This window comes from Brachypodium distachyon, chromosome 4, assembly GCF_000005505.3.
Source record: "Brachypodium distachyon strain Bd21 chromosome 4, Brachypodium_distachyon_v3.0, whole genome shotgun sequence".
Lineage (NCBI taxonomy): Eukaryota > Viridiplantae > Streptophyta > Magnoliopsida > Poales > Poaceae > Brachypodium > Brachypodium distachyon.
This window is the reverse complement of record NC_016134.3, coordinates 23,357,956-23,372,140: the sequence shown is the minus strand read 5'-3', so window position 1 is coordinate 23,372,140 and position 14,185 is coordinate 23,357,956. Positions and strand designations below refer to the sequence as shown.

Genomic DNA, 14,185 nt, shown 5'->3' with positions numbered 1-14,185 from the left:
TTTTGGAAATCCATGCCTTGCGGGTCCATTTCAAAGGCCTAAACGACCTTTTTTTAGGGTCGCAAGTCCGCGTGTGCGCGCGCCTGGAATATCGGCACGAAACCCAGTGGGTCCTGACTTATGTGTTCTTTGGATCAAAATCTCGTTCCGGTCGTTTTAAGTACAAAAACGTCCCGATCGGACACCGTATGACAAAGCTACGTCCATCTTACGAAAAGTTGCAACCAAAAAAAAAAAGACTTATGTCCATCGTTTGGGTTGGCAAAGCTACGTCCATCGTTTGGGTTGGCAACCGCCGCGTGTGCGCGCGCCTGGAATATCGGCACGAAACCCAGTGGGTCCTGACTTATGTGTTTTTCGGATCAAAATCCCGTCCCGGTCGTTTTAAGCACAAGAATGTCCCGATCGGACTCCGTGTGACAAAGGTACGTCCGCTTTGTTGCAACCAAAAAAAAAAAAATGAATGCAACACGAGGCCTTCCCAGAAGGTCTCCCATCATAGTAGTAATAACGCCCAAGCACGCTTAACTTCGAAGTTCTGATGGGATCCGACGCTTTCATGCTAGTATGATCGCATCCGACATGTTGTGCGCGTGGTTTGTCCTTATGGGCGCTCCCTCGAAGGCACCGAGGGGATTTCGGCGACCCGAACGACCTTTTTTGGGTTGGCAACCGCCGCGTGAGCGCGCCTGGAATATCAGCACGAAACCCAGTGGGTCCTGACTTATCTGTTTTTCGGATCAAAATCCCGTTCAAGTCGTTTTAAGCACAAGAACGTCCCAATCGGACTCCGTGTGCCAAATGTAGTCCGTTTTACGGAAAGTTGCAAACAAAAAAAAAGATAAATGCAACACGAGGACTTCCCGGGAGGTCACCCATCCTAGAACTATTCTCGCCCAAGCACGCTTAACTTCAGAGTTGTGATGTGATCTGGTGCTTTAGAGCTGGTACAATCGTATCTAACATGTTGTGCGCGTGGTTTGTGCTTATGTGCGCTCCCTCGAAGGAACCGAGGGGATTTCGGCGACCCGATCGACCTTTTTTGGGTTGGCAACCGCCGCGTGTGCGCGCGCCTGGAATATCGGCATGAAACCCAGTGGGTCCTGACTTTTGTGTTTTTCGGACCAAAATCCCGTCCCGATCGTTCTAAGCACAAGAACGCCCCGATTGTACTCCGTGTGACAAAGGTACGTCCTTTTTACGGAAAGTTACAACCAAAAAAAAGAATAAGATGAATGCAACACGAGGCCTTCCCAGAAGGTCTCCCATCATAGTACTAATAACGCCCAAGCACGCTTAACTTCGAAGTTCTGATGGGATCCGACGCTTTCATGCTAGTATGATCGGATCCGACATGTTGTGCGCGTGGTTTGTCCTTATGGGCGCTCCCTCGAAGGCACCGAGGGGATTTCAGCGACCCGAACGACCTTTTTTGTGTTGGCAACCGCCGCGTGAGCGCCCCTGGAATATCAGCATGAAACCCAGTGGGTCCTGACTTATCTGTTTTTTGGATCAAAATCCCGTTCAAGTCGTTTTAAGCACAAGAACGTCCCGATCGGACTCCGTGTGACAAAGGTACGTCCGTTTTACGGAGAGTTGCAACCAAAAAAAAGAAGAAGATGAATGCCACACGAGGACCTCCCAGGAGGTGACCCATCCTAGTACTACCCTCGCCCAAGCACGCTTAACTTCGGAGTTCTGATGGCATCCGGTGCTTTAGTGCAGGTATGATCGCATCCGACATGTTGTGCGCGTGGTTTGTCCTGATGGGCGTTTCCTCGAAGGCACCGACGGGATTTCGGCGACCCGAACGAACTTTTTTGGGTTGCAACCGCCGCGTGTGCGCGCGCCTGGAATGTCGGCACGAAACCCAGTGGGTCCTGACTTAAGTGTTTTTCAGATCAAAATTCCGTCCCGGTCGTTTTAAGCACAAGAACGTCCCGATTAGACTCCGTGTGACAAAGGTAGGTCCGTTTCACGGAAAGTTGCAACAACAAAAAAGAAGAAGGTGAATGCAACATGAGGACTTTCCAGGAGGTCACTCATCCAAATACTACTCTCGCCCAAGCATGGTTAACTTCGGAGTTCTGATAGGATCCGGTGCTTTAGTGCTGATATGATCGCATCAAAAATGTTGTGCGTGTGGTTTGTCCTTATGGGCGCTCCCTCGAAGGCAGCGAGGGGATTTCGGCGACCCGATAGACCTTTTTTGGGTTGGCAACCGCCGCGTGCGCGCGCCTGGAATATCGACACGAAACCCAGTGGGTCCTGACTTATGTGTTTTTCGGATCAAAATTCCGTCCCAGTCGTTTTAAGCACAAGAACGTCACGATCGTACTCCGTGTGACAAAGCTACGTCCATTTTACGGAAAGATGTAACCAAAAAAAAGATGAAGATCAAGGCAACAGGGAACTTCCCAGGAGGTCACCCATCCTCGTACTACTCTCGCCCAAGCACGCTTAACTTCGAAGTTCTGATGGGATCCGGTGCTTAAGTGCTGGGATGAGCGCATCCGACATGTGGTGCGCGCGGCTTGTCGTTATGGGCGCTCCCTCGAAGGCGCCGAGGGCATTTCGGGGACCTTTTTTGGATTGGCAACCGCCGCGTGTGCGCGCACCTGGAATATCGGCACGAAACCAAGTGGGTCCTGACTTATGTGTTTTTGGGATCAAAATGCCGTTCCGGTCGTTTTAAGTAGAAGAACGTCCCGATCGGACTCCGCATGACAAAGTTACGTCCGTTGTACGCACAGTTGCAACAAAAAAAAAAGAATGCAACACGAGGACTTCCCAGGAGGTCACCTATCCTAGTACTACTCTAGCCCAAGCACGCTTAACTTCGGAGTTCTGATGGGATCCGGTGCTTTAGTGCTGGTATGACCGCATCTAACATGCGGTGCGCGCGGCCTGTCCTTATGGGCGCTCCCTCGAAGGCGCCGAGGGCATTTCGGGGACCCGAACGACCTTTTTTGGGTTGGTAACCGTCGCGTGTGCGCGCGCCTGGAATATCGGCACGAAACCAAGTGGGTCCTGACTTACGTGTTTTTGGGGTCAAAATGCCGTTCTGGTCGTTTTAAGTACAAGAACGTCCCGATCGGACTCCGCATGACAAAGTTACGTCCGTTGTACGCACAGTTGCAACAAAAAAAAAGAATAAAACACGAGGACTTCCCAGGAGGTCACCCATCCTAGTACTACTCTAGCCCAAGCACGCTTAACTTCGGAGTTCTGATGGGATCCGGTGCTTTAGTGATGGTATGATCGCATCCGACTTGTTGTGCACTTGGCTTGTCCTTATCGGCGCTCCCTCGAAGGCGCCGAGGGGATTTCAGGGACCTTTTTTGGGTTGGCAATCGCCGCGTGTGCGCGCGCCTGGAATATCGGCACGAAACCAAGTGGGTCCTGCCTTACGTGTTTTTCGGATCAAAATGCAGTTCCGGTCGTTTTAAGTAAAAAAACGTCCCGATCGGACTCCGCATGACAAAGTTACGTCCGTTGTACGCACAGTTGCAACAAAAAAACAAAAGAATGCAACACGAGGACTTCCCAGGAGGTCACCCCTCGCCCAAGCACGCTTAACTTCAGAGTTCTGATGGGATCCGTTGCTTTAGTGCTGGTATGACCGCATCCGACGTGTCATGCGCGCGGCCTGTCCTTATCGGCGCTCCCTCGAAGGCGCCGAGGGCATTTCGGGGACCCGAACGACCTTTTTTGGGTTGGCAACCGCCGCGTGTGCGCGCGCCTGGAATATCGGCACGAAACCAAGTGGGTCCTGGCTTATGTGTTTTTCGGATCAAAATGCCGTTCCGGTCGTTTTAAGTACAAGAACGTCCCGACCCATCCTCGTACTACTCTCGCCCAAGCACGCTTAAGTTCGGAGTTCTGATGGGATCCGGTGCTTTAGTGCTGGTATGACCGCATCCGACATGTCGTGCGCGCGGCCTGTCCTTATGGGCGCTCCCTCGAAGGCGCCGAGGGCATTTCGGGGACCCGAACGACCTTTTTTGGGATGGCAACCGCCGCGTGTGCGCGCGCCTGGAATATCGGTACGAAACCAAGTGGGTCCTGGCTTATGTGTTTTTCGGATCAAAATGCCGTTCCGGTCGTTTTAAGTACAAGAACGTCCCGATCGGACTCCGCATGACAAAGTTACGTCCGTTGTACGCACAGTTGCAACAAAAAAATGCAACACGAGGACTTCCCAGGAGGTCACCCATCCTCGTACTACTCTCGCCCAAGCACGCTTAAGTTCGGAGTTCTGATGGGATCCGGTGCTTTAGTGCTGGTATGACCGTATCCGACATGTCATGCGCGCGGCCTATCCTTATCGGCGCTCCCTCGAAGGCGCCGAGGGCATTTCGGGGACCCGAACGACCTTTTTTGGGTTGGCAACCGCCGCGTGTGCGCGCGCCTGGAATATCGGCACGAAACCAAGTGGGTCCTGACTTACGTGTTTTTCGGATCAAAATGCCGTTCCGGTCGTTTTAAGTACAAGAACGTCCCGATCGGACTCCGCATGACAAAGTTACGTCCGTTGTACGCACAGTTGCAACAAAAAAAAAAGAATGCAACACGAGGACTTCCCAGGAGGTCACCCATCCTAGTACTACTCTAGCCCAAGCACGCTTAACTTCGGAGTTCTGATGGGATCCGGTGCTTTAGTGCTGGTATGACCGCATCTAACATGCGGTGCGCGCGGCCTGTCCTTATGGGCGCTCCCTCGAAGGCGCCGAGGGCATTTCGGGGACCCGAACGACCTTTTTTGGGTTGGTAACCGTCGCGTGTGCGCGCGCCTGGAATATCGGCACGAAACCAAGTGGGTCCTGACTTACGTGTTTTTGGGGTCAAAATGCCGTTCTGGTCGTTTTAAGTACAAGAACGTCCCGATCGGACTACGCATGACAAAGTTACGTCCGTTGTACGCACAGTTGCAACAAAAAAACAAAAGAATGCAACACGAGGACTTCCTAGGAGGTCACCCATCCTAGTACTACTCTCGCCCAAGCACGCTTAACTTCGGAGTTCTGATGGGATCCGGGACTTTAGTGCTGGTATGACCGCATCCAACATGTCGTGCGCGCGGCCTGTCCTTATGGGCGTTCCCTCGAAGGCGCCGAGGGCATTTCGGGGACCCGAACGACCTTTTTTGGGTTGGCAACCGCCGCGTGTGCGCGCGTCTGGAATATCGGCACGAAACCAAGCGGGTCCTGACTTATTTGTTTTTCGGATCAAAATGCCGTTCCGGTCGTTTTAAGTACAAGAACGTCCCGATCGGACTCCGCATGAGAAAGTTACGTCCGTTGTACGCACAGTTGCAACAAAAAAATAAAAGAATGCAACACGAGGACTTCCCAGGCGGTCACCCATCCTAGTACTACTCTCGCCCAAGCACGCTTAACTTCGGAGTTCTGATGGGATCCGGTGCTTTAGTGCTGGTATGACCGCATCCGACATGTCGTGCGCGCGGCCTGTCGGACTCCGTATGACAAACTTACGACAGTTGCAAAAAAAAAAAAAAAGGAATGCAACATGAGAACTTCCCAGGCGGTCACCCATCCTAGTACTACTCTCGCCCAAGCACGCTTAACTTCGGAGTTCTGATGGGATCCGGTGCTTTAGTGCTGGTATGACCGCATCCGACATGTCGTGCGCGCGGCCTGTCGGACTCCGTATGACAAACTTACGACAGTTGCAAAAAAAAAAAAGGAATGCAACATGAGAACTTCCCAGGCGGTCACCCATCCTAGTACTTCTCTCGCCCAAGCACGCTTAACTTCGGAGTTCTGATGGGATCCGGTGCTTTAGTGCTGGTATGACCGCATCCGACATGTCGTGCGCGCGGCCTGTCGGACTCCGTATGAGAAACTTACGACAGTTGCAAAAAAAAAAAAGGAATGCAACATGAGAACTTCCGAGGAGGTCACCCAACCTAGTAGTACTCTCGCCCAAGCACGCTTAACTTCGGAGTTCTGATGGGATCCGGTGCTTTAGTGATGGTATGATCGCATCCGACTTGTTGTGCACTTGGCTTGTCCTTATCGGCGCTCCCTCGAAGGCGCCGAGGGGACTTCAGGGACCTTTTTTGGGTTGGCAATCGCCGCGTGTGCGCGCGCCTGGAATATCGGCACGAAACCAAGTGGGTCCTGCCTTACGTGTTTTTCGGATCAAAATGCAGTTCCGGTCGTTTTAAGTAAAAAAACGTCCCGATCGGACTCCGCATGACAAAGTTACGTCCGTTGTACGCACAGTTGCAACAAAAAAACAAAAGAATGCAACACGAGGACTTCCCAGGAGGTCACCCCTCGCCCAAGCACGCTTAACTTCAGAGTTCTGATGGGATCCGTTGCTTTAGTGCTGGTATGACCGCATCCGACGTGTCATGCGCGCGGCCTGTCCTTATCGGCGCTCCCTCGAAGGCGCCGAGGGCATTTCGGGGACCCGAACGACCTTTTTTGGGTTGGCAACCGCCGCGTGTGCGCGCGCCTGGAATATCGGCACGAAACCAAGTGGGTCCTGGCTTATGTGTTTTTCGGATCAAAATGCCGTTCCGGTCGTTTTAAGTACAAGAACGTCCCGATCGGACTCCAACAAAAAAATGCAACACGAGGACTTCCCAGGAGGTCACCCATCCTCGTACTACTCTCGCCCAAGCACGCTTAAGTTCGGAGTTCTGATGGGATCCGGTGCTTTAGTGCTGGTATGACCGCATCCGACATGTCGTGCGCGCGGCCTGTCCTTATGGGCGCTCCCTCGAAGGCGCCGAGGGCATTTCGGGGACCCGAACGACCTTTTTTGGGATGGCAACCGCCGCGTGTGCGCGCGCCTGGAATATCGGTACGAAACCAAGTGGGTCCTGGCTTATGTGTTTTTCGGATCAAAATGCCGTTCCGGTCGTTTTAAGTACAAGAACGTCCCGATCGGACTCCGCATGACAAAGTTACGTCCGTTGTACGCACAGTTGCAACAAAAAAATGCAACACGAGGACTTCCCAGGAGGTCACCCATCCTCGTACTACTCTCGCCCAAGCACGCTTAAGTTCGGAGTTCTGATGGGATCCGGTGCTTTAGTGCTGGTATGACCGTATCCGACATGTCATGCGCGCGGCCTATCCTTATCGGCGCTCCCTCGAAGGCGCCGAGGGCATTTCGGGGACCCGAACGACCTTTTTTGGGTTGGCAACCGCCGCGTGTGCGCGCGCCTGGAATATCGGCACGAAACCAAGTGGGTCCTGACTTACGTGTTTTTCGGATCAAAATGCCGTTCCGGTCGTTTTAAGTACAAGAACGTCCCGATCGGACTCCGCATGACAAAGTTACGTCCGTTGTACGCACAGTTGCAACAAAAAAACAAAAAAATGCAACACGAGGACTTCTCAGGAGGTCACCCATCCTAGTACTACTCTCGCCCAAGCACGCTTAACTTCGGAGTTCTGATGGGATCCGGTGCTTTAGTGCTGGTATGACCGCATCCTTCATGTCGTGCGCGCGGCCTGTCCTTATGGGCGCTCCCTCGAAGGCGCCGAGGGCATTTCGTGGACCCAAATGACCTTTTTTGGGTTGGAAACCGCCGCGTGTGCGCGCGCCTGGAATATCGGCACGAAACCAAGTGGTCCTGGCTTATGTGTTTTTCGGATCAAAATGCCGTTACGGTCGTTTTAAGTACAAGAACGTCCCGATCGGATTCCAACAAAAAAATGCAACAAGAGGACTTCCCAGGAGGTCACCCATCCTCGTACTACTCTCGCCCAAGCACGCTTAAGTTCGGAGTTCTGTTGGGATCCGGTGCTTTAGTGCTGGTATGACCGTATCCGACATGTCATGCGCGCGGCCTATCTTTAGCGGCGCTCCCTCGAAGGTGCCGAGGGCATTTCGGGGACCCGAACGACCTTTTTTGGGTTGGCAACCGCCGCGTGTGCGCGCGCCTGGAATATCGGCACGAAACCAAGTGGGTCCTGACTTACGTGTTTTTCGGATCAAAATGCCGTTCCGGTCGTTTTAAGAACAAGAACGTCCCGATCGGACTCCGCATGACAAAGTTACGTCCGTTGTACGCACAGTTGCAACAAAAAAAATGCAACACGAGGACTTCTCAGGAGGTCACCCATCCTAGTACTACTCTCGCCCAAGCACGCTTAACTTCGGAGTTCGGATGGGATCCGGTGATTTAGTGCTGGTATGACCGCATCCGACATGTCGTGCGCGCGGACTGTCCTTATGGGCGCTCCCTCGAAGGCGCCGAGGGCATTTCGGGGACCCGAACGACCTTTTTTGGGTTGGCAACCGCCGCGTGTGCGCGCGCCTGGAATATCGGCACGAAACCAAGTGGGTCCTGGCTTATGTGTTTTTCGGATCAAAATGCCGTTACGGTCGTTTTAAGTACAAGAACGTCCCGATCGGACTCCAACAAAAAAATGCAACAAGAGGACTTCCCAGGAGGTCACCCATCCTCGTACTACTCTCGCCCAAGCACGCTTAAGTTCGGAGTTCTGATGGGATCCGGTGCTTTAGTGCTGGTATGACCGTATCCGACATGTCATGCGCGCGGCCTATCTATAGCGGCGCTCCCTCGAAGGCGCCGAGGGCATTTCGGGGACCCGAACGACCTTTTTTGGGTTGGCAACCGCCGCGTGTGCGCGCGCCTGGAATATCGGCACGAAACCAAGTGGGTCCTGGCTTATGTGTTTTTCGGATCAAAATGCCGTTCGGGTCGTTTTAAGTACAAGAACGTCCCGATCGGACTCCGCATGACAAAGTTACGTCCGTTGTACGCACAGTTGCAACAAAAAAACTAAAAAATGCAACTCGTGGACTTCTCAGGAGGTCACCCATCCTAATACTACTTTCGCCCAAGCACGCTTAACTTCGGAGTTCTGATGGGATCCGGTGCTTTAGTGCTGGTATGACCGCATCCGAGATGTCGTGCGCGCGGCCTGTCCTTATGGGCGCTCCCTCGAAGGCGCCGAGGGCATTTCGGGGACCCGAACGACCTTTTTTGGGATGGCAACCGCCGCGTGTTCGCGCGCCTGGAATATCGGTACGAAACCAAGTGGGTCCTGGCTTATGTGTTTTTTGGATCAAAATGCCGTTCCGGTCGTTTTAAGTATAAGAACGTCCCGATCGGACTCCAACAAAAGAATGCAACACGAGGACTTCTCAGGAGGTCACCCATCTTAGTACTACTCTCGCCCAAGCACGCTTAACTTCGGAGTTCTGATGGTATCCGGTGCTTTAGGGCTGGTATAACCGCATCCGACATGTCGTGCGCGCGGCCTGTCCTTATGGGCGCTCCCTCGAAGGCGCCGAGGGCATTTCGGGGACCCGAACGACCTTTTTTGGGTTGGCAACCGCCGCGTGTGCGCGAGCCTGGAATATCGGCACGAAACCAAGTGGGTCCTGGCTTATGTGTTTTTCGGATCAAAATGCCGTTCCGGTCGTTTTAAGTACAAGAACGTCCCGATCGGACTCCAACAAAAGAATGCAACACGAGGACTTCTCAGGAGGTCACCCATCTTACTACTACTCTCGCCCAAGCACGCTTAACTTCGGAGTTCTGATGGTATCCGGTGCTTTAGTGCTGGTATAACCGCATCCGACATGTCGTGCGCGCGGCCTGTCCTTATGGGTGCTCCCTCGAAGGCGCCGAGGGCATTTCGGGGACCCGAACGACCTTTTTTGGGTTGGCAACCGCCGCGTGTGCGCGAGCCTGGAATATCGGCACGAAACCAAGTGGGTCCTGGCTTATGTGTTTTTCGGATCAAAATGCCGTTCCGGTCGTTTTAAGTACAAGAACGTCCCGATCGGACTCCAACAAAAGAATGCAACACGAGGACTTCTCAGGAGGTCACCCATCCTAGTACTACTCTCGCCCAAGCACGCTTAAGTTCGGAGTTCTGATGGGATCCGGTGCTTTAGTGCTGGTATGACCGTATCCGACATGTCATGCGCGCGGCCTATCTTTAGCGGCGCTCCCTCGAAGGCGCCGAGGGCATTTCGGGGACCCGAACGACCTTTTTTGGGTTGGCAACCGCCGCGTGTGCGCTCGCCTTGAATATCGGCACGAAACCAAGTGGGTCCTGACTTACGTGTTTTTCGGATCAAAATGCCGTTCCGGTCGTTTTAAGTACAAGAACGTCCCGATCGGACTCCGCATGACAAAGTTACGTCCGTTGTACGCACAGTTGCAACAAAAAAACAAAAAAATGCAACACGAGGACTTCTCAGGAGGTCACCCATCCTAGTACTACTCTCGCCCAAGCACGCTTAAGTTCGGAGTTCTGATGGGATCCGTTGCTTTAGCGCTGGTATGACCGCATCCGACATGTCGTGCGCGCGGCCTGTCCTTATGGGCGCTCCCTCGAAGGCGCCGAGGGCATTTCGGGGACCCGAACGACCTTTTTTGGGATGGCAACCGCCGCGTGTGCGCGCGCCTGGAATATCGGCACGAAAAAAAGTGGGTCCTGGCTTATGTTTTTCGGATCAAAATGCCGTTCCGGTCGTTTTAAGTACAAGAACGTCCCGATCGGACTCCGCATGACAAAGTTACGTCCGTTGTACGCACAGTTGCAACAAAAAAATGCAACACGAGGACTTCCCAGGAGGTCACCCATCCCCGTACTACTTTTGCCCAAGCACGCTTAAGTTCGGAGTTCTGATGGGATCCGGTGCTTTAGTGCTGGTATAACCGTATACGACATGTCATGCGCGCGACCTCTCCTTATCGGCGCTCCCTCGAAGGCGCCGAGGGCATTTCGGAGACCCGAACGACCTTTTTTGGGTTGGCAACCGCCGCGTGTGCGCACGCCTGGAATATCGGCACGAAACCAAGTGGGTCCTGGCTTATGTGTTTTTCGGATCAAAATGCCGTTCCGGTCGTTTTAAGTACAAGAACGTCCCGATCGGACTCCAACAAAAGAATGCAACACGAGGACTTCTCAGGAGGTCACGCATCCTAGTACTACTCTCGCCCAAGCACGCTTAACTTCGGAGTTCTGATGGGATCCGGTGCTTTAGTGCTGGTATGACCGCATCCGACATGTCGTGCGCGCGGCCTGTCCTTATGGGCGCTCCCTCGAAGGCGCCGAGGGCATTTCGGGGACCCAAACGACCTTTTTTGGGTTGGGAACCGCCGCGTGTGCGCGCGCCTGGAATATCGGCACGAAACCAAGTGGGTCCTGGCTTATGTGTTTTTCGGATCAAAATGCCGTTACGGTCGTTTTAAGTACAAGAACGTCCCGATCGGACTCCAACAAAAAAATGCAACAAGAGGACTTCCCAAGAGGTCACCCATCCTCGTACTACTCTCGCCCAAGCACGCTTAAGTTCGGAGTTCTGATGGGATCCGGTGCTTTAGTGCTGGTATGACCGTATCCGACATGTCATGCGCGCGGCCTATCTTTAGCGGCGCTCCCTCGAAGGCGCCGAGGGCATTTCGGGGACCCGAACGACCTTTTTTGGGTTGGCAACCGCCGCGTGTGCGCGCGCCTGGAATATCGGCACGAAACCAAGTGGGTCCTGACTTACGTGTTTTTCGGATCAAAATGCCGTTCTGGTCGTTTTAAGTACAAGAACGTCCCGATCGGACTCCGCATGACAAAGTTACGTCCGTTGTACGCACAGTTGCAACAAAAAAACAAAAGAATGCAACACGAGGACTTGTCAGGAGGTCACCCATCCTAGTACTACTCTCGCCCAAGCACGCTTAACTTCGGAGTTCTAATGGGATCCGGTGCTTTAGTGCTGGTATGACCGCATCCGACATGTCGTGCGCGCGGCCTGTCCTTATGGGCGCTCCCTCGAAGGCGCCGACTGCATTTCGGGGACCCGAACGACCTTTTTTGGGTTGGCAACCGCCGCGTGTGCGCGCGCCTGGAATATCGGCACGAATCCAAGTGGGTCCTGGCTTATGTGTTTTTCGGATCAAAATGCCGTTCCGGTCGTTTTAAGTACAAGAACGTCCCGATCGGACTCCCACAAAAAAATGCAACACGAGGACTTCCCAGGAGGTCACCCATCCTCGTACTACTCTCGCCCAAGCACGCTTAAGTTCGGAGTTCTGATGGGATCCGTTGCATTAGCGCTGGTATGACCGCATCAGACATGTCATGCGCGCGGCCTATCCTTATCGGCGCTCCCTCGAAGGCGCCGAGGGCATTTCGGGGACCCGAACGACCTTTTTTGGGTTGGCAACCGCCGCGTGTGCGCGCGCCTTGAATATCGGCACGAAACCAAGTGGGTCCTGGCTTATGTTTTTTGGATGAAAATGCCGTTCCGGTCGTTTTAAGTACAAAAACGTCCCGATCGGACTCTGCATGACAAAGTTACGTCCGTTGTACGCACAGTAGCAACGAAAAAACAAAAGAATGCAACACGAGGACTTCTCAGGAGCTCACCCATCTTAGTACTACTCTCGCCCAAGCACGCTTAATTTCGGAGTTCTGATGGGATCCGGTGCTTAAGTGCTGGTATGACCGCATCCGACATGTCGTGCGCGCGGCCTGTCCTTATGGGCGCTCCCTCGAAGGCGCCGAGGGCATTTCGGGGACCCGAACGACCTTTTTTGGGATGGCAACCGCGGCGTGTGCGCGCGCCTGGAATATCGGCACGAAACCAAGTGGGTCCTGGCTTATGTGTTTTTCGGATCAAAATGCCGTTCCGGTCGTTTTAAGTACAAGAACGTCCCGATCGGACTCGGCATGACAAAGTTACGTCCGTTGTACGCACAGTTGCAAAAAAAAAATGCAACACGAGGACTTCCCAGGAGGTCACCCATCCTCATACTACTCTCGCCCAAGCACGCTTAAGTTCAGAGTTCTGATGAGATCCGGTGCTTTAGTGCTGGTATGACCGTATCCGACATGTCATGCGCGCGGCCTATCCTTATCGGCGCTCCCTCGAAGGCGTCGAGGGCATTTCGGGGACCCGAACGACCTTTTTTGGGTTGGCAACCGCCGCGTGTGCGCGCGCCTGGAATATCGGCACGAAACCAAGGGGGTCCTGGATTATGTGTTTTTCGGATCAAAATGCCGTTCCGGTCGTTTAAGTACAAGAACGTCCCCAAGCACGCTTAACTTCGGAGTTCTGATGGGATCCGGTGCTTTAGTGCTGGTATGACCGCATCCGATATGTCGTGCGCGCGGCCTGTCCTTATGGGCGCTCCCTCGAAGGCGCCGAGGGCATTTCGGGGACCCGAACGACCTTTTTTGGGATGGCAACCGCCGCGTGTCCGCGCGCCTGGAATATCGGTACGAAACCAAGTGGGTCCTGGCTTATGTGTTTTTCGGATCAAAATTCCGTTCCGGTCGTTTTAAGTACAAGAACGTCCCGATCGGACTCCAACAAAAGAATGCAACACGAGGACTTCTCAGGAGGTCACCCATCTTAGTACTACTCTCGCCCAAGCACGCTTAACTTCGGAGTTCTGATGGTATCCGGTGCTTTAGTGCGGGTATAACCGTATCCGACATGTCGTGCGCGCGGCCTGTCCTTATGGGCGCTCCCTCGAAGGCGCCGTGGGCATTTCGGGGACCCGAACGACCTTTTTTGGGTTGGCAACCGCCGCGTGTGCGCGCGCCTGGAATATCGGCACGAAACCAAGTGGGTCCTGACTTACGTGTTTTTCGGATCAAAATGCCGTTCCGGTCGTTTTAAGTACAAGAACGTCCCGATCGGACTCCGCATGACAAAGTTACGTCCGTTGTACGCACAGTTGCAACAAAAAAACAAAAGAATGCAACACGAGGACTTCTCAGGAGGTCACTCATCCTAGTACTACTCTCGCCCAAGCACGCTTAACTTCGGGGTTCTGATGGGATCCGGTGCTTTAGTGCCGGTATGACCGCATCCGACATGTCGTGCGCGCGGCCTGTCCTTATAGGCGCTTCCTCAAAGGCGCCGAGGGCATTTCGGGGACCCGAACGACCTTTTTTGGGTTGGCAACCGCCGCGTGTGCGCGCGCCTGGAATATCGGCACGAAACCAAGTGGGTCCTGGCTTATGTGTTTTTCAGATCAAAATGCCGTTCCGGTCGTTTTAAGTACAAGAACGTCCCGATCGGACTCCAACAAAAAAATGCAACACGAGGACTTCCCAGAAGGTCACCCATCCTCGTACTACTCTCGCCCAAGCACGCTTAAGTTTTGAGTTCTGATGGGATCCGGTGCTTAAGTGCTGGTATGACCATATCCAAC

The 14,185-nt window shown here is 53.5% G+C and overlaps 34 non-coding genes and 5 pseudogenes across 34 annotated transcripts; all 39 read right to left on the bottom strand.

Moving 5' to 3' along the window:
• Window positions 1–460: 460 nt before the first annotated feature.
• Window positions 461–579, bottom strand: LOC112268991. Its single transcript, XR_002960598.1, has one exon. It is a non-coding gene; the product is annotated as a 5S ribosomal RNA (ribosomal RNA).
• A 263-nt stretch (window positions 580–842) lies between these two features.
• LOC112269005 lies at window positions 843–961 on the bottom strand (annotated as a pseudogene).
• A 271-nt stretch (window positions 962–1,232) lies between these two features.
• Window positions 1,233–1,351, bottom strand: LOC112268993. The gene has a single exon (XR_002960600.1). It is a non-coding gene; the product is annotated as a 5S ribosomal RNA (ribosomal RNA).
• Window positions 1,352–1,620: 269 nt separating this feature from the next.
• On the bottom strand, window positions 1,621–1,739 carry LOC112269102. The gene has a single exon (XR_002960689.1). It is a non-coding gene; the product is annotated as a 5S ribosomal RNA (ribosomal RNA).
• Window positions 1,740–2,009: 270 nt separating this feature from the next.
• On the bottom strand, window positions 2,010–2,128 carry LOC112268998. The gene has a single exon (XR_002960605.1). It is a non-coding gene; the product is annotated as a 5S ribosomal RNA (ribosomal RNA).
• A 269-nt stretch (window positions 2,129–2,397) lies between these two features.
• LOC112269002 lies at window positions 2,398–2,515 on the bottom strand (annotated as a pseudogene).
• Window positions 2,516–2,769: 254 nt separating this feature from the next.
• Window positions 2,770–2,888, bottom strand: LOC112269084. The gene has a single exon (XR_002960671.1). It is a non-coding gene; the product is annotated as a 5S ribosomal RNA (ribosomal RNA).
• Window positions 2,889–3,150: 262 nt separating this feature from the next.
• Window positions 3,151–3,269, bottom strand: LOC112269110. The gene has a single exon (XR_002960697.1). It is a non-coding gene; the product is annotated as a 5S ribosomal RNA (ribosomal RNA).
• A 256-nt stretch (window positions 3,270–3,525) lies between these two features.
• LOC112269015 lies at window positions 3,526–3,630 on the bottom strand (annotated as a pseudogene).
• A 165-nt stretch (window positions 3,631–3,795) lies between these two features.
• Window positions 3,796–3,923, bottom strand: LOC112269016 (annotated as a pseudogene).
• Window positions 3,924–4,180: 257 nt separating this feature from the next.
• Window positions 4,181–4,299, bottom strand: LOC112269107. Its single transcript, XR_002960694.1, has one exon. It is a non-coding gene; the product is annotated as a 5S ribosomal RNA (ribosomal RNA).
• Window positions 4,300–4,562: 263 nt separating this feature from the next.
• LOC112269076 lies at window positions 4,563–4,681 on the bottom strand. Its single transcript, XR_002960663.1, has one exon. It is a non-coding gene; the product is annotated as a 5S ribosomal RNA (ribosomal RNA).
• Window positions 4,682–4,946: 265 nt separating this feature from the next.
• Window positions 4,947–5,065, bottom strand: LOC112269080. The gene has a single exon (XR_002960667.1). It is a non-coding gene; the product is annotated as a 5S ribosomal RNA (ribosomal RNA).
• A 265-nt stretch (window positions 5,066–5,330) lies between these two features.
• LOC112269078 lies at window positions 5,331–5,449 on the bottom strand. The gene has a single exon (XR_002960665.1). It is a non-coding gene; the product is annotated as a 5S ribosomal RNA (ribosomal RNA).
• Window positions 5,450–5,519: 70 nt separating this feature from the next.
• Window positions 5,520–5,638, bottom strand: LOC112269044. Its single transcript, XR_002960634.1, has one exon. It is a non-coding gene; the product is annotated as a 5S ribosomal RNA (ribosomal RNA).
• A 67-nt stretch (window positions 5,639–5,705) lies between these two features.
• Window positions 5,706–5,824, bottom strand: LOC112269066. Its single transcript, XR_002960653.1, has one exon. It is a non-coding gene; the product is annotated as a 5S ribosomal RNA (ribosomal RNA).
• Window positions 5,825–5,891: 67 nt separating this feature from the next.
• On the bottom strand, window positions 5,892–6,010 carry LOC112269109. Its single transcript, XR_002960696.1, has one exon. It is a non-coding gene; the product is annotated as a 5S ribosomal RNA (ribosomal RNA).
• Window positions 6,011–6,266: 256 nt separating this feature from the next.
• On the bottom strand, window positions 6,267–6,371 carry LOC112269014 (annotated as a pseudogene).
• Window positions 6,372–6,592: 221 nt separating this feature from the next.
• LOC112269086 lies at window positions 6,593–6,711 on the bottom strand. Its single transcript, XR_002960673.1, has one exon. It is a non-coding gene; the product is annotated as a 5S ribosomal RNA (ribosomal RNA).
• A 257-nt stretch (window positions 6,712–6,968) lies between these two features.
• Window positions 6,969–7,087, bottom strand: LOC112269106. Its single transcript, XR_002960693.1, has one exon. It is a non-coding gene; the product is annotated as a 5S ribosomal RNA (ribosomal RNA).
• Window positions 7,088–7,352: 265 nt separating this feature from the next.
• Window positions 7,353–7,471, bottom strand: LOC112268979. The gene has a single exon (XR_002960586.1). It is a non-coding gene; the product is annotated as a 5S ribosomal RNA (ribosomal RNA).
• Window positions 7,472–7,691: 220 nt separating this feature from the next.
• Window positions 7,692–7,810, bottom strand: LOC112268992. The gene has a single exon (XR_002960599.1). It is a non-coding gene; the product is annotated as a 5S ribosomal RNA (ribosomal RNA).
• A 258-nt stretch (window positions 7,811–8,068) lies between these two features.
• LOC112269055 lies at window positions 8,069–8,187 on the bottom strand. The gene has a single exon (XR_002960645.1). It is a non-coding gene; the product is annotated as a 5S ribosomal RNA (ribosomal RNA).
• Window positions 8,188–8,408: 221 nt separating this feature from the next.
• On the bottom strand, window positions 8,409–8,527 carry LOC112268983. Its single transcript, XR_002960590.1, has one exon. It is a non-coding gene; the product is annotated as a 5S ribosomal RNA (ribosomal RNA).
• Window positions 8,528–8,792: 265 nt separating this feature from the next.
• Window positions 8,793–8,911, bottom strand: LOC112269090. Its single transcript, XR_002960677.1, has one exon. It is a non-coding gene; the product is annotated as a 5S ribosomal RNA (ribosomal RNA).
• A 221-nt stretch (window positions 8,912–9,132) lies between these two features.
• LOC112269101 lies at window positions 9,133–9,251 on the bottom strand. Its single transcript, XR_002960688.1, has one exon. It is a non-coding gene; the product is annotated as a 5S ribosomal RNA (ribosomal RNA).
• A 221-nt stretch (window positions 9,252–9,472) lies between these two features.
• On the bottom strand, window positions 9,473–9,591 carry LOC112269091. The gene has a single exon (XR_002960678.1). It is a non-coding gene; the product is annotated as a 5S ribosomal RNA (ribosomal RNA).
• A 221-nt stretch (window positions 9,592–9,812) lies between these two features.
• On the bottom strand, window positions 9,813–9,931 carry LOC112269088. Its single transcript, XR_002960675.1, has one exon. It is a non-coding gene; the product is annotated as a 5S ribosomal RNA (ribosomal RNA).
• Window positions 9,932–10,196: 265 nt separating this feature from the next.
• Window positions 10,197–10,315, bottom strand: LOC112269099. The gene has a single exon (XR_002960686.1). It is a non-coding gene; the product is annotated as a 5S ribosomal RNA (ribosomal RNA).
• A 255-nt stretch (window positions 10,316–10,570) lies between these two features.
• On the bottom strand, window positions 10,571–10,689 carry LOC112268996. Its single transcript, XR_002960603.1, has one exon. It is a non-coding gene; the product is annotated as a 5S ribosomal RNA (ribosomal RNA).
• Window positions 10,690–10,910: 221 nt separating this feature from the next.
• LOC112269079 lies at window positions 10,911–11,029 on the bottom strand. The gene has a single exon (XR_002960666.1). It is a non-coding gene; the product is annotated as a 5S ribosomal RNA (ribosomal RNA).
• A 221-nt stretch (window positions 11,030–11,250) lies between these two features.
• LOC112268986 lies at window positions 11,251–11,369 on the bottom strand. Its single transcript, XR_002960593.1, has one exon. It is a non-coding gene; the product is annotated as a 5S ribosomal RNA (ribosomal RNA).
• A 265-nt stretch (window positions 11,370–11,634) lies between these two features.
• On the bottom strand, window positions 11,635–11,753 carry LOC112269082. The gene has a single exon (XR_002960669.1). It is a non-coding gene; the product is annotated as a 5S ribosomal RNA (ribosomal RNA).
• A 221-nt stretch (window positions 11,754–11,974) lies between these two features.
• Window positions 11,975–12,093, bottom strand: LOC112269115. The gene has a single exon (XR_002960702.1). It is a non-coding gene; the product is annotated as a 5S ribosomal RNA (ribosomal RNA).
• A 263-nt stretch (window positions 12,094–12,356) lies between these two features.
• On the bottom strand, window positions 12,357–12,475 carry LOC112269092. The gene has a single exon (XR_002960679.1). It is a non-coding gene; the product is annotated as a 5S ribosomal RNA (ribosomal RNA).
• Window positions 12,476–12,732: 257 nt separating this feature from the next.
• LOC112268989 lies at window positions 12,733–12,851 on the bottom strand. The gene has a single exon (XR_002960596.1). It is a non-coding gene; the product is annotated as a 5S ribosomal RNA (ribosomal RNA).
• Window positions 12,852–13,339: 488 nt separating this feature from the next.
• Window positions 13,340–13,458, bottom strand: LOC112269112. The gene has a single exon (XR_002960699.1). It is a non-coding gene; the product is annotated as a 5S ribosomal RNA (ribosomal RNA).
• A 265-nt stretch (window positions 13,459–13,723) lies between these two features.
• Window positions 13,724–13,842, bottom strand: LOC112269087. The gene has a single exon (XR_002960674.1). It is a non-coding gene; the product is annotated as a 5S ribosomal RNA (ribosomal RNA).
• Window positions 13,843–14,063: 221 nt separating this feature from the next.
• LOC112268997 lies at window positions 14,064–14,182 on the bottom strand. The gene has a single exon (XR_002960604.1). It is a non-coding gene; the product is annotated as a 5S ribosomal RNA (ribosomal RNA).
• Window positions 14,183–14,185: the final 3 nt, after the last annotated feature.